Genomic DNA, 19,839 nt, shown 5'->3' on the forward strand with positions numbered 1-19,839 from the left:
GGACCACGGCTACAAGACCTGCGAGACTGCCACGCCATGAACCTGAAGGTGTTGAGGGAACGCTCCATGAAGCAACTCGCTGGATGAACCCACAACGTTCAATATCCCGGTCACGTGGAAAGTCCTAGGATCACTCGTGAAGCCGCTCTCAGCATTCCACATCCCACTCAGTTCTCAAGCAAGTCCCACAAACACAAGAAGTAGAAAAAAAATCTGTTTTTTCACTTCCTCACGCCAGTTCGTCATTGGACGAGGTGTGGTAAAATCAGCACTCTAGACCACACCCCACCATGGAGTCTGTTTCTGGGTCTACTCTGCACCTCTAGACTTTCCCAGAGCATCTTTCGTCCATCTCAGAATTCAATGAGGCCATGCGCCTCATATTTGGGTGGCCTGATTACTCTGGAGCACCTTCAGGACCCATGGGTTCGGGAGGGCCACGTACAGGATTTCCGCTGGCCGGGTTTGCCCTCTGTGCCATTCGGGTCCCTAGAGCAGGTGAGACCCGCCTGCAAGACCTCAGCCTTCATCAGAGGCCTATACTGTGCTGTTCCATGCACTGCCAACGACCCGCAGCGTCACTGGACCTGGCCCCAACGTAATTCCCAACTCTGATAGGGAGCTGAATGGGCGTCTCCCAACGCTGCCAGTACCTTGCCTTCCAAGTCTGAACCAGTGCCTTTGCCCTTTAGTATGCCAGAAGAGTAAAACTATTAGGAGGGATCTGAGGACCCTTATGGTTACCATCACCCCAAGCCCCCACCCCGGAAAATCAGAGGACAACTGGAATGAGGAACTGGCGGATGCCATTGGTTTGAACTCCTCGCCAGTCACTGGCTTTGTCTCTCCTCCAACCATGACTATGGAGGAAGAAGCCTCTTTTGCTAGGGTGATGCAAAGGATGGCTGTGGTAATGGACCTTCAGCTACCCTCACTGGCAGTCAATACAATTGTTCCCTTCCGTCAGCCTAGCACTGCTGTCCGTGAACACCACGTGCCTTTTGGGCCGATACACCCACATGGTGTGGGACTCTGTCACGCAAGTGCTGCCTGGGTATCTTAGGAGGCCCAAGCCATAATCACTCAGTGAACTTTGCTGCATCTCGCCAATCAGCAATTGCTATCAGATGTAGGCTGGACACGATTGACTCGCTAGGTAGTGATTGCGCTGTCAGTTGCACTCAGACGCCACACCTGATTGACAACCACTGGCTTTTCAGGGATGTCCAGGCTTCCCTTATGAACATGCCCTTTGATGGCTCCTGCCTTTTTTGCGAAAAGGCAGACTTCGCACCGAATCGCTTTAAAGACAGCACAGCTACAACCAGTTCTTTGGGTCTATCCATGACCCCCGTCAACCCCAGTTTGCCTTTAGTCCCTTCCAAAGCTAAGGGAACTGCTACCAGCTGCATTCTTTCACACCCAACCACCAAGGCCAAATGGCTTCCCAGCCTTTTCATGGCTGTGGTTTCCACAGACCACATGAGGCAACCAGCCAGAGGTCTGGCCAGTCCACCACCCCTCCGGCAGCCAAACCTTCAAATCCTTTAGTTTACCCTTATTCCAGCACAGGCATCCAGTAAAGTGACAGGATCCACCATCACCTGCCCCGCTGGCAGTCCATAACATCTGACAAGTGGGTTTTACAAATCTTCCAGAGGGGCTGCTCCATCCACTTCCTGGAATCCCCATCACCCTTGCCAGCCACTTACAATCTGCTGACAGAGGACCACCTCTCCTTGCTCTCAAAAAATGTCGGCCCTTTTGACCAAGGGGGCCATCAAGAGGGTGCCGGCATCAGAAGTAGGTTATGGTTACTATTCCAGTTACTTTCTGGTGCCCAAAAAAGGACACGGACCTCCATCCTATATACCTGTGCAATCTCAACTTCTTCCTGAAGGACAAATTCAAAACTCTCACCTTAGCTCAGGTTCTGTCTACCCTGGGGACTGGATGGTAGTGTTAGACTTGCAGGATACATATTTCCACATCCCTGTCCTGCCTGCCGACAGATGTTTCCTGCAGTTCACGGTGGGCGAAGAGCATTCTCAGATTGCCATGCTTCCCTTTGACCTTACCAGCTCCTCCCAGGTGTTCAGCAAGGTGGTGGTGGTGGTGGTGGTGGTGGTTGCAGGACATCTGAGGAGGCCAAGGGTTCAGTCCCTCCCCAGCCCCACCTCGACAATTGGCTGTTGAAGTGGGCTTACCCCAGACAGTTGTCTCTCTTCTCCATACTACTGCTGAGCTCCTGCATTTGCTGGGGTTCATTATCATTGTTCCAAAGCCAAATTTGACTCCCTCTCCTTTTTGTCTGAGCTGTTCTGAACACAGTGCAGTTTTGGCCTGTCATAAACGGCTAGTCTAGGATATTCGGGCAGTGATTACGATGTTTCAGTCTCTATCCTTAATATCGGTGAGACTGACTCGGAGGCTGTTTGGCTCCATAGCCTCCTGCTAGTGACACATGCAGGGTCTGCAGTGAAACTTTAAGATCCACTGGGCACAGTATATGGGGAAACTCTGATCTGGTCCAGATCTCTTGAGAGAACTGCAAAAGAAATGCAGTGGTGCCAAACGAACCGTGATTGGATCAGCGGAAGACCCCTTTCCCTTTCACAACTGGAGCGGACTGTGGTGGCTGATACGTTACTTCCGGACTGGGGTGGCCACATAAGAGGTGGAGATAAGAGGCCTCTGGTCTGTGGCAATGTCCAGGCTCCACATCAACTTGTTGGAGTTACGGGCAATCTGATTGGCATTGAAAACCTTTCTTATTTCGATGAGGAGAAGGCTGGTGCAGGTGTTCAAAGACAACAACACCGCCATGTTAGACTGCAACAAACCGGTGGAATTATGGACCCTTTGTCCAGAGGCTGTGCAAATCTGGACAGGGATGAAACGTCTGAGCATTTCCCTGGTGGTTCAAAATCTAGCATGCTCTCCACGCCAGAGTGCACACACTCCGCTGTCAATGCCTAGCAGATTATGAATGTCACTACTGCCAAGAGTGCTCAATGATCAATTCTGCGCGCTGGAGTTTGGTGATGCCTTTCATCTCAAGTGGAGCTTTGGCTTCCTGGATGCCTTTCCTCCAATGCCACTCCTGCTCAGAGTTCTCAAGATGATCCGGACCAACCAAGCCCAAGTCCGTCTGGTGGCCCCAGATTGGGCACAGAGATTATGGTATTAAGAACTCCCTAGCATGGGGGGGCGGAGCTAGCCGGCGTCGATGGCGGACGCGTGAGCCCTCGGCTCCTCGCAAAGCTCCAGAATTATCCTGCTTGACTATACTTGATGTGCTCGAATTGGCTATAGCTTGCCAGGAACCATCTGCTGGCACCCCGGGCAGTGATCGAAGATCTTTTTGGCCGGCTGAAGAGCGGGAATTCCTGTACATTCCGGGGCACTGTGCCTGGTGGCGCGCCTGTGGCGGACTAGGCCGAAAGCAGCGGGCTATCCTGGAAAAGAGGCCGGGCGACGTCACATTGCGTGCGGCCATAACTCCGGCGGCTGTCGTACACCGTGCAAGCCGAGGCGCGATTGGAACGGACCCTGGATTGCCAAGTCCTCCACCTTCTACCCTACACTGCCCCGGTGGGACAGGGGGCTGGAGAAGCAGCGGAGCGGTGGAGCACCACAACTGAGGCACCGCGCCACGTGGTGTAGCAACCTGGCTCACTTGCACAGATCGCATGAGGCTCTGCCGTCTCCCCTTATTCTGCGGAGGGACTGATTATCTGGGACAGCTGAAAAGGACCTGTCCCTATCTGGCACTGGGCCGTTCTGGCACCAGCGGACTAAGAAGTGCTGCCCGCCATTGACGCCGCCATTTTCTACGCATCGGATACCTGACCGCTGGCGCCGAGGTATCGAGGACCGGAGTGGGCACCTGATCGTCCTGTGCGGCGAGCTTCTTTGCTCGGTGCTGCCACGCATCGCAAATACCATGGGGAAGAACGATGCGACCCAGGGGAAGATCTCCTTTGAACGGCGCCGTCTGAAAGGATCAGAGGTTCCGGCACCGGACACGTCGCCGAAGGGTGCGGCAGCAGCGCCGACCCAGGCTCCGACGGAGCTCCGGGACATGTTGGCAGCCATGGAGAAAGGCATTCAGGAAAGTATAGCGGCGGTGGGCAACAAGATAGACGCTCTGTCGTACCGCATGGACCGTATGGCAGAGCGGGTGGACAAACATGCGGAGCGCCTTGACATGGCGGAGCGCCGGCTCACTGAGGCCGAAGAAGCCTCAGTGAGCCGGCTGGAGTGGGACAAGGAGCGCAAGCAATTCGATAGACTCCTGACAGTCATCAGGGACAAGACAGAGGACCTGGAGGCACGTTCTCGCAGATCCAACCTCCGTATCACAGGCGTGGCGGAATCCACGCAAACGGGGAAAATGGAACTATATGTGGAGAAACTCCTGAAAACACTCCTGGGAGAGGAAGTCTTATCCCCCATGTTCATTGTGGAACGCGCCCACCGCACACTGGGCCCGCAGCCCCAGCCTGGCTTGCCACTTCGCCCCATAATCGCGAAACTGCTCAACTATCGCGACCGGGACACTGCTCTGAGAGTGGCGAGAGAGAAGGGCAAACTCCAGCATGAGGGCATGAACATCTCCCTCTACCCGGACTTCACAGCCAAGGTGCAGGAGGAACGGCGGCAATTCGCGCCATATAAGAAGCAGCTCAGAACACTAGGCCTGGACTATGCCATGATGTATCCGGCCAAACTTCGAATCAATACTGGTGGGAAATCGTACTACTTCACGGACCCGAAAGAACTGCATAAGTCCCTTAAGACCTGGACACGGGAAAGGAAGGAGAACCGGAGTGGCCGGGAGGACGAGGAGGAGGTGTCTATGGAGGAACAGGACTAAATGGCGGCTGAAGAGGGGATTGATCCTCTACACGCTGGTCGGATCACGGACCCGGACAATGTGGGCGCCCCGGCCTTGCAATGGCACCTGATCCACGATTTTGGGACGGACAACTTGGTTACCCTATGGTGCTGGTAAGGGGGTGTGTGCTTCGTGGCAGTATACACTGAGCCGGGGGAGCCAGTCAGAGTGGTGCTGAGTAACACTTTTCATCATGCCTTGAGCATTGACTCTTGAATGGAGCTGAGAGGGGAGCGGTACTTGCAATATCTTGGAACAGTTAGGGGTGTACTGCATTGGTGCGCTCTGCCCTCGAGCTTTTGGTTGTTTTTTCTCACTGAGGGGTTGGTGTCGGACTATTTGACACTACACCGGTAGGGGGTACATGGGGGGGGAGTGTGGGGTCTGTCTGACCAGGTTGGGGGAGGTCGGCTGTGGGTGGGTTGCTGTACTTGGGGTGGAAGCTAGACTCGGGGAGGAGAGGGGGGGTGTTTGGTTGGGGTTGTTGACGGGGTTTGCCTGTGAAGTGTGTGAATTGAAGTGTTCTGCTGTCCCTGTTCGCGAGCGCCGGAGGGCGTTAATGAGTTGGGGGGTCCTACTGTGTCCTGCACTACCCATCCTTTCGGTCCATGCTCTGAACCCACTTAGCAATGGCTGATACAACACCGACATTACATGCACAAGCCCGGAATGAGCTGAATTTACTGACTTGGAATGTGCGGGGCCTGAACGACTTCCGCAAAGTGAGGAAAGTCCTTAACTATCTTAGCAGACATCACGTTGACATAGCTCTGCTGCAGGAGACACACCTACCACTCTCCAGCAGAATGCTCAAATCCAGAGGTTTGTCGGGGAACACTGTGGCGGCGGGTTACACTACACATGCCCGAGGGGTGTTAATTTGGGCCAATCCGAAGTCACAGTTGCGGCTCATTCCGGTGCACTCAGACCCGGACGGTAGATATGTCCTGGCGAGATGTGTGGGTAAGGGGATGGACATACTAATAGTGAACGTCTATGGCCCTAACTATGACCACCCTGAATTCTATAAGACCCTGTCAGCTATTGCAAGAACGCATGCACGGCCCTGGATGTAGTGGGGCGGGGACTTTAACTTTGTGTTTGACCCATCAATAGACCGCTCTGCGGGCCCTGCCCGGAGGCCCGTGGCCTCGGCCACGTACATGGCGGCTGAGATGATCAAATCTGACTTGCTGGATGTCTGGAGGGAAAAACATCCGAGGGCGGGTGGGTTTACACACTATTCTGCATTTCACGACGTACACACCAGGATAGACTACTGGTTGGCACCCCCCCTGGTACTTAACAACATTCGCACATGCACAGTCCTCCCACGCACGCTTTCAGATCACTCCCCTATTCTCCTCCACCTCGCAACGCCCAGGAGGGGGATCCCAGCCTTCACCTGGCGGTTCCCGCCTTTTGCACTGCTTGACGAGGCCTTCAGAGGGGAACTGGCAGAGGACATAGAGCAGTTCTTCACTACAAACATAGGCACAGTGGATGACTTCTTTACGGTATGGGAGGCATTTAAGGTATACATCAGGGGGGTGGCGATGTCGAAACATTCTAGTGTGCTACGATCCATTCGTAGGGACCTAACAACTCTGGAAACGAAGATGGCGGATCTTGAGGCAGAGCAGCTGCGGCTGGGTGGCGAGGCGGGAGACGGGACGCTGTCCCAACTCCTGTCCGAGTTTCAGGCACTGGCGGACAGAGAGGTCCTGTACATGGGCAAGTACGCCACGGCGAGACAATATGGGGAGGGTGAGAGGCCTGGGGCACTTCTTGCACGCATCGTTCGCAGCACCAGACGACCGCTGGTCATAGAGGAACTGAGAACTCCGGAGGGAGACACGGTGACGGACGAGGAGCAGGTACTCCAGACGTTCAGGAGTTATTATGCGGAGCTCTATCGAGCTAAAACACAGGGAGTGGAGGGTGAGATGGAGGACTACTTGGACCATATAGCCATGCCGTTCCTCAAGGACTCGGATAGGGAATTCTTAATGGCCCCCTTCCACCAAGACGAAATATTAGAGGCACTGGCAGGCATGCGCTCGGGTAGTGCGCCGGGCTCAGACGGCCTCACGGTTGGCTTTTACAAGGCATTTAAGGATCTGCTGCTGCCACACTTAATCACCCTGTTCGATGCGATCTGCGAGAACGGTGAAATGCCCACCACCATGCGGGAGGCGCTACTCATCACCATACCCAAGCCCGGTAAACCCCCCGATCTCTGCGGCTCGTATAGGCCCCTCAGTCTACTTAATGTAGACGCCAAAATCTATGCCAAGGTTCTGGCCACTCGCCTGGCCCTGTTGGTACCTGGGTTGGTCGCCCCAGAACAGTCCGGGTTTGTCCCGTGCAGGAATTTAACCTACAATATCAGAACAGTGTTAGGCGCGATGCAACATATTAAACAAGAGAATAGCGCATTGGCAATATTCCTTGACATGGAGAAGGCGTTCGACTCGGTCGAATGGCCCTTCATGGTTCGGGTGTTGCGCAAGTTGGGATTGGGCGAACAGTTCCTTCAGCAGGTTGGAGCGCTGTACCATCGCCCCTTCGCTAGGCTCCGCCTGGGTGACAGGGTAACGGACCCGATTGACATAAGCAGAGGCACTCGACAGGGCTGCCCTTTGTCGCCGTTGCTTTACGCACTGGTGGCGGAACCCCTGGCGTGCGCCATGCGGGAGTACCACAGCCTAGAGGGGGTTAGCTTCCCTACATATAAGATCGGGATATCAACATACGCTGACGACACGCTGTTGTACGTCAGAGAACCGGAAGTTAATTTGCCTGCGGTGCTACGCGAAGTGGTCCGTTTCGGCTCGTTATCGGGCCTGAAGGTGAACTGGGACAAGTCGATTGCGTTCCCGCTCACTCCGGTGACACGACAGTTCGACATGGACTACCCATTGCACTGGTCTGCCGACTCAGTTCGCTACCTGGGCATTCAACTCCACTCGGACCCGGAAGTCCTCGTTCGAGACAACTACGGAGTGGCCTATAACAACCTAGTGGATGACGTAGATAGGTGGATCCGTCTCCCACTCTCCCTCTCGGGTAGGATTGCACTAATGAAAATGGTGGTACTCCCCCGATTTCTGTTCCTCTTCCTGAACCTACCTGTGGTTTTATCTAAGACCTTCTTTCGGCAGCTCACCTCGGTATTGGTGAAACTAGCTTGGGGGGGGGGAAACAGCCCAGGGTTGGTTGGAAGACTCTGATCCTACCTTGCGAAATGGGGGGACTGGGGGCGCCGGACCTAGAACGGTATTATAGAGTCGCCCAGGCGTCGCACTTATACTCATGGGTGCATGGTGACCCTCGGACCCCGCACCTTATACTGGAGCGGTTGTTTGCGGACCCGCTCCCTCTACCTGCTACTGTCTGCCTGCCCACAGACCGCGCAACTGGCCGGATGGTCTCCCTGAAAGCGACCAACCACGCCTGGAACTGCCTAGTGCGCTCTCGGGGCTGCACTCTGCTTTACTCCCCACTGTTACCGGTGGAGTGGGCCCTTTGGCTCGACCCGCTCGGTGAGAAGGGTGTAGTCAAGGCGCTGAGTTCTCTTGGTGTAACGAAAATGGAGGACCTGTTTGAGGGAGGTGTACTCAAAACCTGGGACCAGCTACCAGTTGCCGGGGCAAGCCACACTCTCTTACAAAAATTCCAATACCACAGGCTCCGCTCGGCCTTTCGTGAACTACTGGGCCCGGATTTGGAAGAACCTGAGGAGATCCCGGAACTAACACATATACTGAAATCCACCTCCGCGGCGAAACTCATTACACAGCTTAACAAGCTGGGTGTGACACAGCAGCGTCTGCAACCGTCGAAGGCCAGAGAGGCCTGGCAGGCAGACCTACAATCCCCCATAGATGATGGAATGTGGCGCTACTGCTGCACAAGCACTCGCAAGATATCTCTAAACGGACGGCACCGCTTGGTGCATTTCAAATATTTACAACGAGTGTATTACACCCCTGCTCGCCTCCATCGCTATGGCCTTCGCGCCTCGGCCGAATGCGAACGCTGCCGGACTCCGACAGCTGATTTCTACCATTTGGCATGGCAGTGCCCAGGAGTGCAGGCATTCTGGGGGGAGGTCTTTGCGGAACTCGACCAAATACTGGGGGAACCTTTACCTCGTGCCCCTGCTTTGGCTCTACTCGCTTATTCGAAACCGCTAGCCCCGGGACTGCGTCGTCTAGTGGACATGGCGTTGCTCCTTGCAAGGCGGGTGGTGGCGACCTGCTGGATGAGGGGGCCTCTCCCCACAAAAGGTAAATGGCTAAGGGACCTACAGTACTGCTGCACCCAGACAGAACTGTATAGCGACCTTCTTCCGCCCAGAAGCAGGCCCACGAATTTTTGGGACCTTTACAAAGAGTACAAACAGAGGAGTGAGGAGAACGGCTCTGACACTGCTGAGGAGGTGGAACTGCAAGATAGAGTAGAAGAGATCGTGGACAGCACTGAACACGGGGACACGGGGGAGGCGGGAATGGGGAGGCCTCTGGTTGACTGAGGGTGGCTGTGAGAACCCGGAGATGGGCTGCTGAAGGATAGTTAAGTAGGGGCAGGTTTATAGGGGGGACGGGGTGGGGACACGGGGTAGGAACACTCGGGTGGTTGTATAGTCGGGACGGGTTAGGCAGACACACAGACACACACAAGCGGGTGGGGGGGCAGTTTGTTGGGCGCTGTTTAATTTCTTATAGTAGACATGTTGTTGGATCGCTGACTAGCATATGGACAGGTTGATTGCCAGTTGTCACATCACTACAGTACGCTACCTATGTGGGGAGCCCTCGATTGGCATGGTTGCGCTGCTGCTTTAATACCTCGCCGCCAGGCCTCCGGGATGCTGGCACTAAGGCTGTGTGCGACTTACATCTAGCAGTTTCTGAGAACCTGACGCCAATCCCGGAGTTCATTCATGCACATGTGTTAATGCTGGTGATGTCAATGGCTTTGCTGTCAATAAAGATCTTTGAAATAAAAAAAAATAAAAAAAGAACTCCCTAGCATGACCATAGGTCCTCCGATCAGGCTGCCCCTTCAGGAGGGCCTTAAGTCAGCAGCAGGGGAGGGTCTTGCACCTGAACATGCACACCCTCCACTTTCCTGCCTGGAGATTTAGTGGCAACAGTTGACAGCTTTCGACCTTCCTCCTGAGGTGTGTATGTTATTCTGGTACCAGGTGTCCCTCCACCAAGACTATGTACGCCTGCCGTTGGGACAGATTGGTGGCATGGTGTGCATCCATGACCATCGACCATCTTGCTGCACCCCTATCCCAAGTTTTACTGTTTGTTCTTTCTCTGGCCCAACCCAACAGTTTGCAAGACTAGCAGACACCTAAGTTCAGCAAAAAGCCTCCTTTTTTCCCTACTGATCTGCCTCAGACCAGACTCTGATAGCGCCACGAGGCCCTCGAGCATGAGTTTGCGCTCTATAAATTACTTTACATTACCCAGCAGCTCTGCTCTGGGTACTGTTAAAGGTTACTTCTCAGCGATTTCATCTTTCTTTTGGTTGCTGGACCAATCTTTTTATTTAAGTTACCTTATGAGGCCCGCTTTCTCTATGGACATCAACATCTGTTCACTCCAAGACCATTCCTCATACTCCAGTGGGACCTCAATCTGGTCTTAACATTTCTCATATGTGCGTCCTTCGAGCCGCTACCCAACTGCCCACTCCGCCTACTCACCTTAAAAACAGCTTTACTGGTGGCCATGACATCAACCACGGATGGTCAAGAAACTGTAAGCACCCTTTGCACACTTCCTACACAACATTCTACCCATACAATCTGATTCGCAGATCCCTTGCATCGGCAGGCGTCATCTGCGGCTCCACGTCAGTCGTCGGCGTCGTGGGCGCCGTGATGTCGTCGGAGTACTTAGACGCCGCCTCCGCGTGCTGACGTCGGTTCTTCTTTTTTTCTGCGCCAGCAGCGCAGATCCGGAAAAAGTGGTTCCATAGTCATTTTTTGACACAACTTTTTTGAGATCTTTTTGATCATTCTTCGAGTCTTCGACTCCGATCGGTGCCGGTAGGGATGCCAGGTTTTAAACCCTGTGAGGACTGCGACCGGCTGATGTCGGTCACCGACCCTCACCGACGGTGCCTATCATGACTACAAGACCTGCTCAGACTGTCTGGCCTGTACATCGAAAGCTAGGCGGGAGCGGTCCCGCAAGCGGCTCGAGCTCCGCAGTCGGCCCCGTGCCGTGAGAGGTCCCGGTCCGGACGGAGGTCGAGGGACCGGTCGCGGGGGCGGAGCCATCATAAATCAGGGAGTCGACATCACTCCTCAGGTTCGAAGTCTTCAGGTAAGCACAAGAAGTCGAAGAGACGTCATAGCTCTTCCTACTCCCCCCGACACTCGTGTGATTCAGCCGGGGGTTCGGGTGACACCGCCCACGCGGCTCCGTCGGAGTCGCGGGCATCGCGACCTGCCCCATACCCTCCGGTCCCTGGGCAGCAAGCGACGCCGGAGGATATCGAGAGCTTCCTCATGGTCATGAGGTCCCTCACTCCTCCGGCGGGCTCCGCGGCACCTTCGGGCCTAGCGGACCCGTCTGGGGGCCCTAGCGGGTCGGGTTCTTCGGCTCCGACACCGGCGGGTGCTTCGACCCCCGACGCCGCCGGCGCCTTCGAGCCCGGCGCCACAGGACCCCACTGGATTCGCTGCTGGATCCGGATCATCGCCGGTTGACCGGACGACCTCACCGGCGCCAGTCCCGCAGGTGTCACCTCTGGCGCCGTCTTCGGGCGGCGCCGTCCCAGATACCTCCTTCGACCCGGTTCCGGCGCCGCTCTCGACGCCGCTTGGGGAGTTTTACTTCAATGATCCGGCCCCATCATTTGGCAACCCTGATTATCAGGAGATGGGTGATGAGTATTGGGAGGGGTCTGAGGACCCTCTGACACGTGAGTGTCAGTCCCGGGAGGACTGGAGAGGTGGACTTGGGGATGCCAGTGGTCTGGACACTTCGCCAGACACTGGTTTTGTCTCACCTCCTACCGTGGCTTCGGAGGAGGAGGCAACCTTCAGTGTGGTGTTGAAGCGGGTGGCCATGGCCTTGGGCCTTGAGCTCCCCGTCGCGGCCGTGAGGACTAACCTCCTCACTGAGGTCCTTAAACCGCAGTCAAGCTCGACTGAGCCTCTGCTGCCGTTTAATGAGGCCTTGTCTGACGTTATTTTGGGCACTTGGTCAAGGCCCGCTACAGGCCAGCCTGTAGATAGGAATGTGGCCAGACGCCACCACCCGGCCCCGGGCGACCCTTGTTTCCTGTCCACCCACCCCACCCCCGAGAGCCTGTTCATCCAGGCCTCGAACTCCCAGACCGCATTCCCGTCAGCGCCGCCTGATCGGGAATCCAAGAGGTATGAGAATTAAGGAAAGAAAATATTCTCCTTCCTTAGTCTGGGAGTGCGCTCTTCCAACACCGCATGCCTCTTGGGCGGCTACACCCCACTCCCTGTGGGACACTGTCGCGGACGTGCTGCCACAATGCCCGGCGGAGGTCAAGGCCAAACTCCACCAAGCCCTTGCGGAGGGTCGTGATGCGGCACGTTTTTCCATCCGGAGTGGTCTGGATTCCACCGACTCACTGGGCAGAGCGATGGCAATGCCGGTGGGGATTCGTCGCCACGCCTGGTTGAGGTCCGCCAACTTTTCAGCGGATGTCCAGAATACCCTCACGGACATTCCGTTTGATGGCCGTCGCCTTTTTGGCGACAAGGCAGACCATGCGCTTGAGCGCTTTAAGGACTCCAAGGCTACGGCCAAGTCCTTGGGCCTCTCGGCCCTGCGCCAGCAAACGGGTGCCTTTCGCTCCTTTCGTGGCCAAGGAAGGGGCGCCCCCACATATGCTGCCAGCCACGCACCGCAGACTAACATCCAACGCGGTGGCGGCTGTGGAAACCGCTGTCGAGGCGGTTGGGGACAACGACGAGGCCAGTCCACACCTTCCCCCCACAGCATCCGCCTCAAAACCTTCCTAGTCTGTGCTTTCGGGCCCATGTGACGCCAGTGGGGGGGTAGGGTTCGCCATCACCACTCCCACTGGCGCACTTTCACATCGGACAGGTGGGTGCTGCAAATCGTCCGAATGGGCTACTCCCTCCCCTTCGAGGCGACCCCTCCAGCCATGCCACCAAAATACCACTGCGTATCGGGGTATCATTTGCAGCTTCTGCAGGAGGAAGTTACGGCCCTCTTGGCCAAGGGGGCCATCTGCGCGTTCCTGGGCCAGAAGTAGGGTGTGGTTGCTACTCCCACTACTTTCTGGTACCCAAGAAGGGCAAAGGGGGCCTACGCCCTATCTTGGACCTACGGAACGTCAACGGCGAAGTTCAAAATGCTGACACTGGCTCAGGTCTTAGCTGCCCTGGACCCAGGAGACTGGATGGTAGCGTTGGACTTGCAGGACGCTTATTTCCACATCCCCGTCCTGCCCGCGCTACCTGCGGTTCATGGTAGGCCACGAGTACTTTAAGTTTACTGTGCTACCCTTCGGCCTTACCAGCGCCCCACGGGTGTTCACAAAAGCCATGGCGGTGGTCGCAGCTCATCTGCGCAGGTTAGGGGTTTCAGTCTTCCCCTACCTCGACGACTGGTTGTTGAAGGCGGGCTCGCCACAGACAGTCGTCAGCCACCTCCAGACGACGGCGGACCTCCTTCACCTGCTGGGGTTCTCCATCAACGTGCCGAAGTCATACCTGTGTCCCTCTCAACAGCTCCTCTTCATCGGAGCGGTTCTCGACTCTGCGCAGTGGGTTTATCCCCCCCCGAGCAACGGGTTCGGGATATTCAGGCTCTGATTCCGATCTTTCAGCCTTCTTCCCGAGTCTCGGTCAGGTTGACGCTGCGGCTTCTGGGGCTGATGGCTTCCTGCATCCTTCTGGTGCATCACGCCCATTGGCGGATGCAGGCTCTGCAGTGGGTCCTGAAGTTTCAGTGGGCCCAGCATCAGAGCAACCTGTCCGACCATGTCCTGATCTCGGAGGGCACTGCAAGACAGCTGCAGTGGTGGCTCACGGACCGCGATTGGGTCAGCGGCAGATCCCTCTCTCTTCCCCAACCAGAGCACGTAGTTGTGACGGACGCGTCCCTCCAGGGCTGGGGAGGCCACATGGGAGAGGCGGAGAGGCCTCTGGTCTCCGGTGAAGTCCCGGCTCCATATCAACCTTTTGGAGCTGCAGGTGATTAGTCTTGCACTGAAGGCATTCCTCCCCTCTGTCCGGGGGAGTGTAGTGCCGGTGTTCACATACAAAACAACCGCCATGTGGTACTGCAACAAACAGGGCGGGGTGGGGTCGTGGACCCTCTGCCAGGAAGCTCTGCGCCTTTGTCAGTGGCTGGAACATCATGGCGTGACCCTGGTGGTTCAACACCTGGCAGGTTTTCTGAACGCCAGGGCGGACGAACTCAGCCGCCGGTGCATGATGGATCACGAATGGCGTCTGAACTCGGACGTGGCGCAAGGTCTCTTTCTGTAGTGGGGAGAGCCTTGGTTAGATCTATTCGCCACAGAAGAGAACGCGCAATGTCATCAGTTCTGCGCGTTGGAATTTCCAAGGCGGCACTCGCTCGGAGACTCTTTTCGTCGCGAGTGGAGTTGTGGTCTGCTGTACGCCTTTCCGCCTATACCACTTCTGCCCAGAATGCTGAAGAAGATTAAACGCGACCGGGCCCAAGTCATCCTTGTGGCTCCGGACTGGGCACGAAGGTACTGGTATCCCGAGCTACTCAGTATGTCAGTCGATCCCCTGGTTCGTCTGCCTCTTCAGGAGGACCTTCTGTTGCAGCAGCAGGGGACGGTCCTCCACCCGAACCTGTCCAGTCTCCACCTCCATGCTTGGAGATTGAGCGGCGACAGTTGAGGCCATTTGACTTGCCTCCTGAAGTCTGTAATATCAGGCGTCCCTCCACAAAGTCGGTATACGCCTGCAGGTGGAACAGATTTGTGGCATGGTGCACAGCAAAGGCTGTGGATCCTCTCTCTGCCCCTCTTTCTGGGGTTCTTCTCTTCCTTCTTTCTCTTTCCCAGCAGGGCTCTGCTCTGGGCACTATCAAGGGCTACCTTTCTGCCCTTTCAGCCTTTCTAAGGCTGCCTGATCAACCATCTTTGCTCAAGTCCCCTATTGTAACTCGTTTTCTGAAAGGCATCACACACACGTTTCCACCTGTTCCATTCGTGATGCCTTAGTGGCACTTGAACCTGTTTCTTACTTATCTGCGATCCCTATGAGCCACTTCACAACTGTCTTATCCGCCTTCTTACTCTGAAGACTGCTTTCCTGGTTGCCATCACCTCTGCCAGGAGAGTGAGTGAGCTCCAGGCTCTTTCATCCAAACCTACTTTCCTTTCTGTCCATCGGGAAAAGGTTGTGTTGCGGACTAGACCTTCTTTCCTGCCCAAGGTTGTCACGGCCTTCCACATCGGGCAGTCAATCACCCTGTCCACCTTCTTTCCGCCTCCGCATCCCTCTAAAGAGGAAGAGTGGCTCCACCGTCTGGACCCAAAACGTGCGCTCTTTCTATTTGGATCGCACACGCCAGTTCTGGGTGGATTACCAACACTTTGTTGGTTACGTGGGCGCTAAGAAGGGACAGGCGGTGCACAAACGAACCATCTCTCGGTGGGTCGTCTTGTGTATCAAGGCATGCTACTCCTTGGCTAAGAAAGAGCCTCCTGTTGGGCTGAGGGCCCATGCCACGACGGCTACCACTGCCCTGGGCCGGGGAGTCCCTTTACAGGACATCTGTCAGGCAGCCACGTGGGCCTCACTGCACACGTTTGCAAGACACTCCTGCCTGGACAGCCAAGTCTGGAGGGATGGCTTCTTTAGCCGTTCCGTCCTCCAGGACTTTCTGGTGTGATTATTGGTTCGCAGACCCACCACTGGGATTGGTATTGCTAGGGTATCTATTCTAAGGTAAGGAATCTAATACTAACCTGTTTCTTTCAGATGAACAAGTTACTTACCTTCGGTAACGATATATCTGTAAGAAACAGTAGTTAGTATTAGATTCCTCCCCGTTCTGCGAACCGATATCTAGGGTTAAGGTCATCCCCTTTCAGGGCCCTAGTTTCAATGGCACCAGGGTTGGTTTTTAACATGGCTCTGCGTTTCTGGTGCGGAAAAGCTGTGTCTAAGAACTGACGTCAGCACGCGGAGGCGGCGTCTAAGTACTCCGATGTCATCACGGCGCTGACAACGGACGCGAAGCCGCAGACGACGCCTGCCGACGCACAAGGGTACTGCTACGCAAATATTTCCGGATCCAGTCTGACGCCTCGGGATATTCTAAGGTAAGGATCTAATACTAACTACTATTTCTTACAGATATATAGTTACCAAAGGTAAGTAACTTGTTCAGTAGCTTGCAGAGTCCCTGTCCTGCATATGTCAGGCAACAACATGGGCATCATTGCCGACGTTTACAAAAACATTACTACCCGGACAGTCAGGTCGGTCGTGATGGGCATTTTGCCTGTTCAGTCCTGCAGGACTTTTTGGTCTAATCTGTTTGCAAACCTACCTCTTGGGTATCTATTGTAAGATGAGTCATGTGCATCTAGAAGTCTCTGTAACGTGGCCTGGCAATCAATGACGGACGGCATCTTTGTGTTAACGTTTCTTAACTTCTCTCTGTGACAGTGACTATTGACATACATGTCAGTGCAGGATAGGATTCTCTGAAAAAGTATTTGCTTACATTTCAGCTTTGTAGGCACACTATCCTGACACCTTGAACATTCAGTACGATGTATAGAGTTCACCGCACAATTGTCTATCTAGCTCACATAAACAATTGCGGCCTGACAAAGACCTCTGCATACCTGTGTGGGCACTATTTATTATATATACAAATGTGCTTTCTCGTTAAAATCAGAGGAGCACTCTGCTCACACTTCGAGGTTGTAGCATGCTGGAATTACAGCTCAGCTGATTCCTGTCACCTCCACAAGAGATGACACCCTCTACACCAAGATGGACATCCTGATGACATTTTCAAACCGGTAACGGCAGAGTTGGATCACCCGACACTGATTTCTTTTTGCAGATCACCTGACCTAGGTCAAACTAGGTTAGGGAGTGTAGGGTCGGAGCACGCTACATCACACAGCATATATGCCAGCACATATTCATTGTTTTAGCACAATGGTGGATTTGTTCATTTTCTCCACTGTTCTTGTATTGCTAATCATGGTAATATGTTTCATTCTATTAGTAATTGCAACGCACGATTTTTACTCGAATCTCACTGCTTCAATAAATATTGAAACTGCAGATTGTGTACTTCTTGCGCATTTCTTCTGGGTATAATAGAATTAAAACGAAAAGGTTCTAAGGTGTGTTGCCATGATTCCTTGGGTTCTAAGATTGCACATGCATTGGTTACACTGTGAGGTTAGGGGTGCAAATGGTGCACTGTGAGCTAGCTGGACGATAGGCCAACATCTCCTAAGGGGTTGCGGGTAATCAGATTTTCACCTTTCTGACATTTGTTATCCAACAAATGCACAGTTTTATCGCATGAAGTACAAGCCGTATGACCTCTCTATCCAATGAACAAGTTACTTTCATTTGGTAATCTGGTAGAGAAACTAGCCGCAGATTCCTTACCGATCCTCCCCGCGAACTGATTTCATTATTGGGTCACCCTTCTAAGGCCCTTAGCAATGCACACAAGTGCATCAGCAATCTTCCTGGCTCTGTGCTTTTGGCATGGAGAATTGCTAGAAAAAACTGATGTCAGAGCACTCGTGTGACGCTTATAGAAGCACCACGCACATCACTTCCGGCACGTACGATGCCACCGACGCGGACGCAAAAAGAACAATTGATGGACAGAATGCAGAACAGTGTCATACATTCACCCCAGTACAGAGATCTGGGCCTAAATCCATCGTTTTTTTGCTCACCATGCCATTCCAGTTTGGGCCCAGTCATATGCAAATCAGTCTTGACCCTGCGCCCAATAGAAACATTCCAGGCCACCCAACCTACCGACATGCAGGGCTACTTCTTGAAACTATCCGGATCCAGTCTGACACCTGGAGTATATTCTAAGGTAAGAAATCTGCAGCTTGATAGATTGTCTATCAGATAAGGAATTATCAAAGGTAAGGAACTTGTTCATAAAGACTGCTTGTGTTTCTTTCTGATGTGTCCAATGCCAAGAAGTCATTGAGTGCTAGTTAAATTTTTAGGAGTGTAGCTTTCAGTAGAAGTCCTTCTGCAGACCATGGTTCGAAACCCAGCTGTGGTACTTGACTGATAAGCGTGTGGATGCGGTTAAATTGCTTAATCACCTTCTGACTAATAAATCAAATACATAAATATGCGAAATGCATTAAAAGTATATGAAACGTTAATTTTATTGCATTGAGAGGTGTAACGTCCAGATGTCGTACTTTATCTTGTATAGTCTTAGGGACCCCAGCAATGTATAGCGCCTTGTTCCCGTTCACACTATAACCAGTACATACATACATCATGTTGTATTGGCTCCTAAATTCCCTTGCGGACATGCCGCCTAGATTCCTGCAAGTGTTGTGGGTTGAAGCTTGGAACCTGCGAGTCCTGAACAGTAAATCTAGTCTGTGGTGGAAAGTCTATTTCTGCACGCCACCGCCAGTGAGCACATTCCGGGGTCAAAGCCTTCTCGCACGCGGGTTCCTTCCTCTCCCTCGCCTTCCCAAGGAGCGGGAAGAGCGTAGTTCCTGCGCTCCGCTTCCGGGAGCAGCGAATGAAGAGTGGACAACACTTGCCTTGCCGGGAAATTCCACTTCAGTAGTTTCTTGTGCCCTCGGGGTTGGCATAACTTTGCCCGGAAAGTGGGCATTATGTGTGGGTCGCGTCATCTTGTCATTCCAGAGCTTGGGAATAGATGTCTCGTGCCCCATTCGTTCATCACCTCATCGCACACTTCTTTGTCGGACAGGCAAGGTGGCTTTCCGGCCTTGGTTCTGGGAAGCGCTTACTTTATCGTACTGCCATGTTTTTGGAAACCAGCGTTGTCCTCGGAAGGAGCCAACTTGTTCGCCCCCCAAAAGTCATCTCTCCAAATCAGTCACGTAGTCAGTGTGTCGTGGTGGGTCTTAGTGCAAGGAAGGGAATGCCCATCCGCTGTTTTAAATGTGAAATACAGCAATTACCAGGGATCAGCAGGCCCCTCGGGCACCGGTACCACTGCACCTGTTGCACCGATGGAAGTTACGCCACGACCGCATATTCAAGATTCGAGTTTAAAAGAGTGCATGCTCTCCTGGCTCCCAGTCTGCTCCGTGCAGTGCTATGTCTCCGCATAAAAGCCTGGGCTAACGCATGCCAGGGTGAGCTCACCCTGACACAGGTGAGCTACTCGCACATAAACCCCGCAGGGGCCTGTGTTACGCCCCTGCTGGGAAACCGGAGAGCTGTTCAGTGCCTCCTGTTGGCGAAACTCACATGTTACTGTTGTGAACCTCGACATTACAGTGCAGATAATGGAGTAGGGCACATAGTTTGTCATCCGCCCAGGATCACAGTTTGATGAAGCTCGTTCGTCTGGAAAATTACTCCACAATGGAGTATCCCTTCGCGCGGCTGAGATGCAGAGGATCATTCTGACGGACCGTAAGCACCCAGTCCCCGTTCAGGGGTTACATAAATCCCGAATCTTAGTGGTACAAAGCTGAGCAACGGAACTTGTGATCGTTCGGCAACTGTTGGTGCCAGACTTTAACAGCAACTTGGCTTTTATTTTATATATAGCCCGCCATGTCCCGCTGTGGCCATGTCCAAGTGCTCTTAATAACATGTGTTCTTATTGCCCAATTACTGACCTCGGAAGGATTGAAGGCCGAGTCGTCATTGCTAGGATTTGAACACGGGAACTGAGGCCACTGTTGGCGGTAGC

At 53.9% G+C, this 19,839-nt stretch overlaps 1 protein-coding gene across 1 annotated transcript in view; it reads left to right on the forward strand.

The window, feature by feature from the left end:
- TMCO1 (transmembrane and coiled-coil domains 1) overlaps positions 1-19,839 on the forward strand; it is a 222,114-nt gene that overhangs the window by 178,226 nt on the left and 24,049 nt on the right. The gene's annotated exons all lie outside the window — the stretch shown is intronic.

Source organism: Lissotriton vulgaris, chromosome 1_1, assembly GCF_964263255.1.
Source record: "Lissotriton vulgaris chromosome 1_1, aLisVul1.2, whole genome shotgun sequence".
In the NCBI taxonomy this organism is placed as follows: domain Eukaryota; kingdom Metazoa; phylum Chordata; class Amphibia; order Caudata; family Salamandridae; genus Lissotriton; species Lissotriton vulgaris.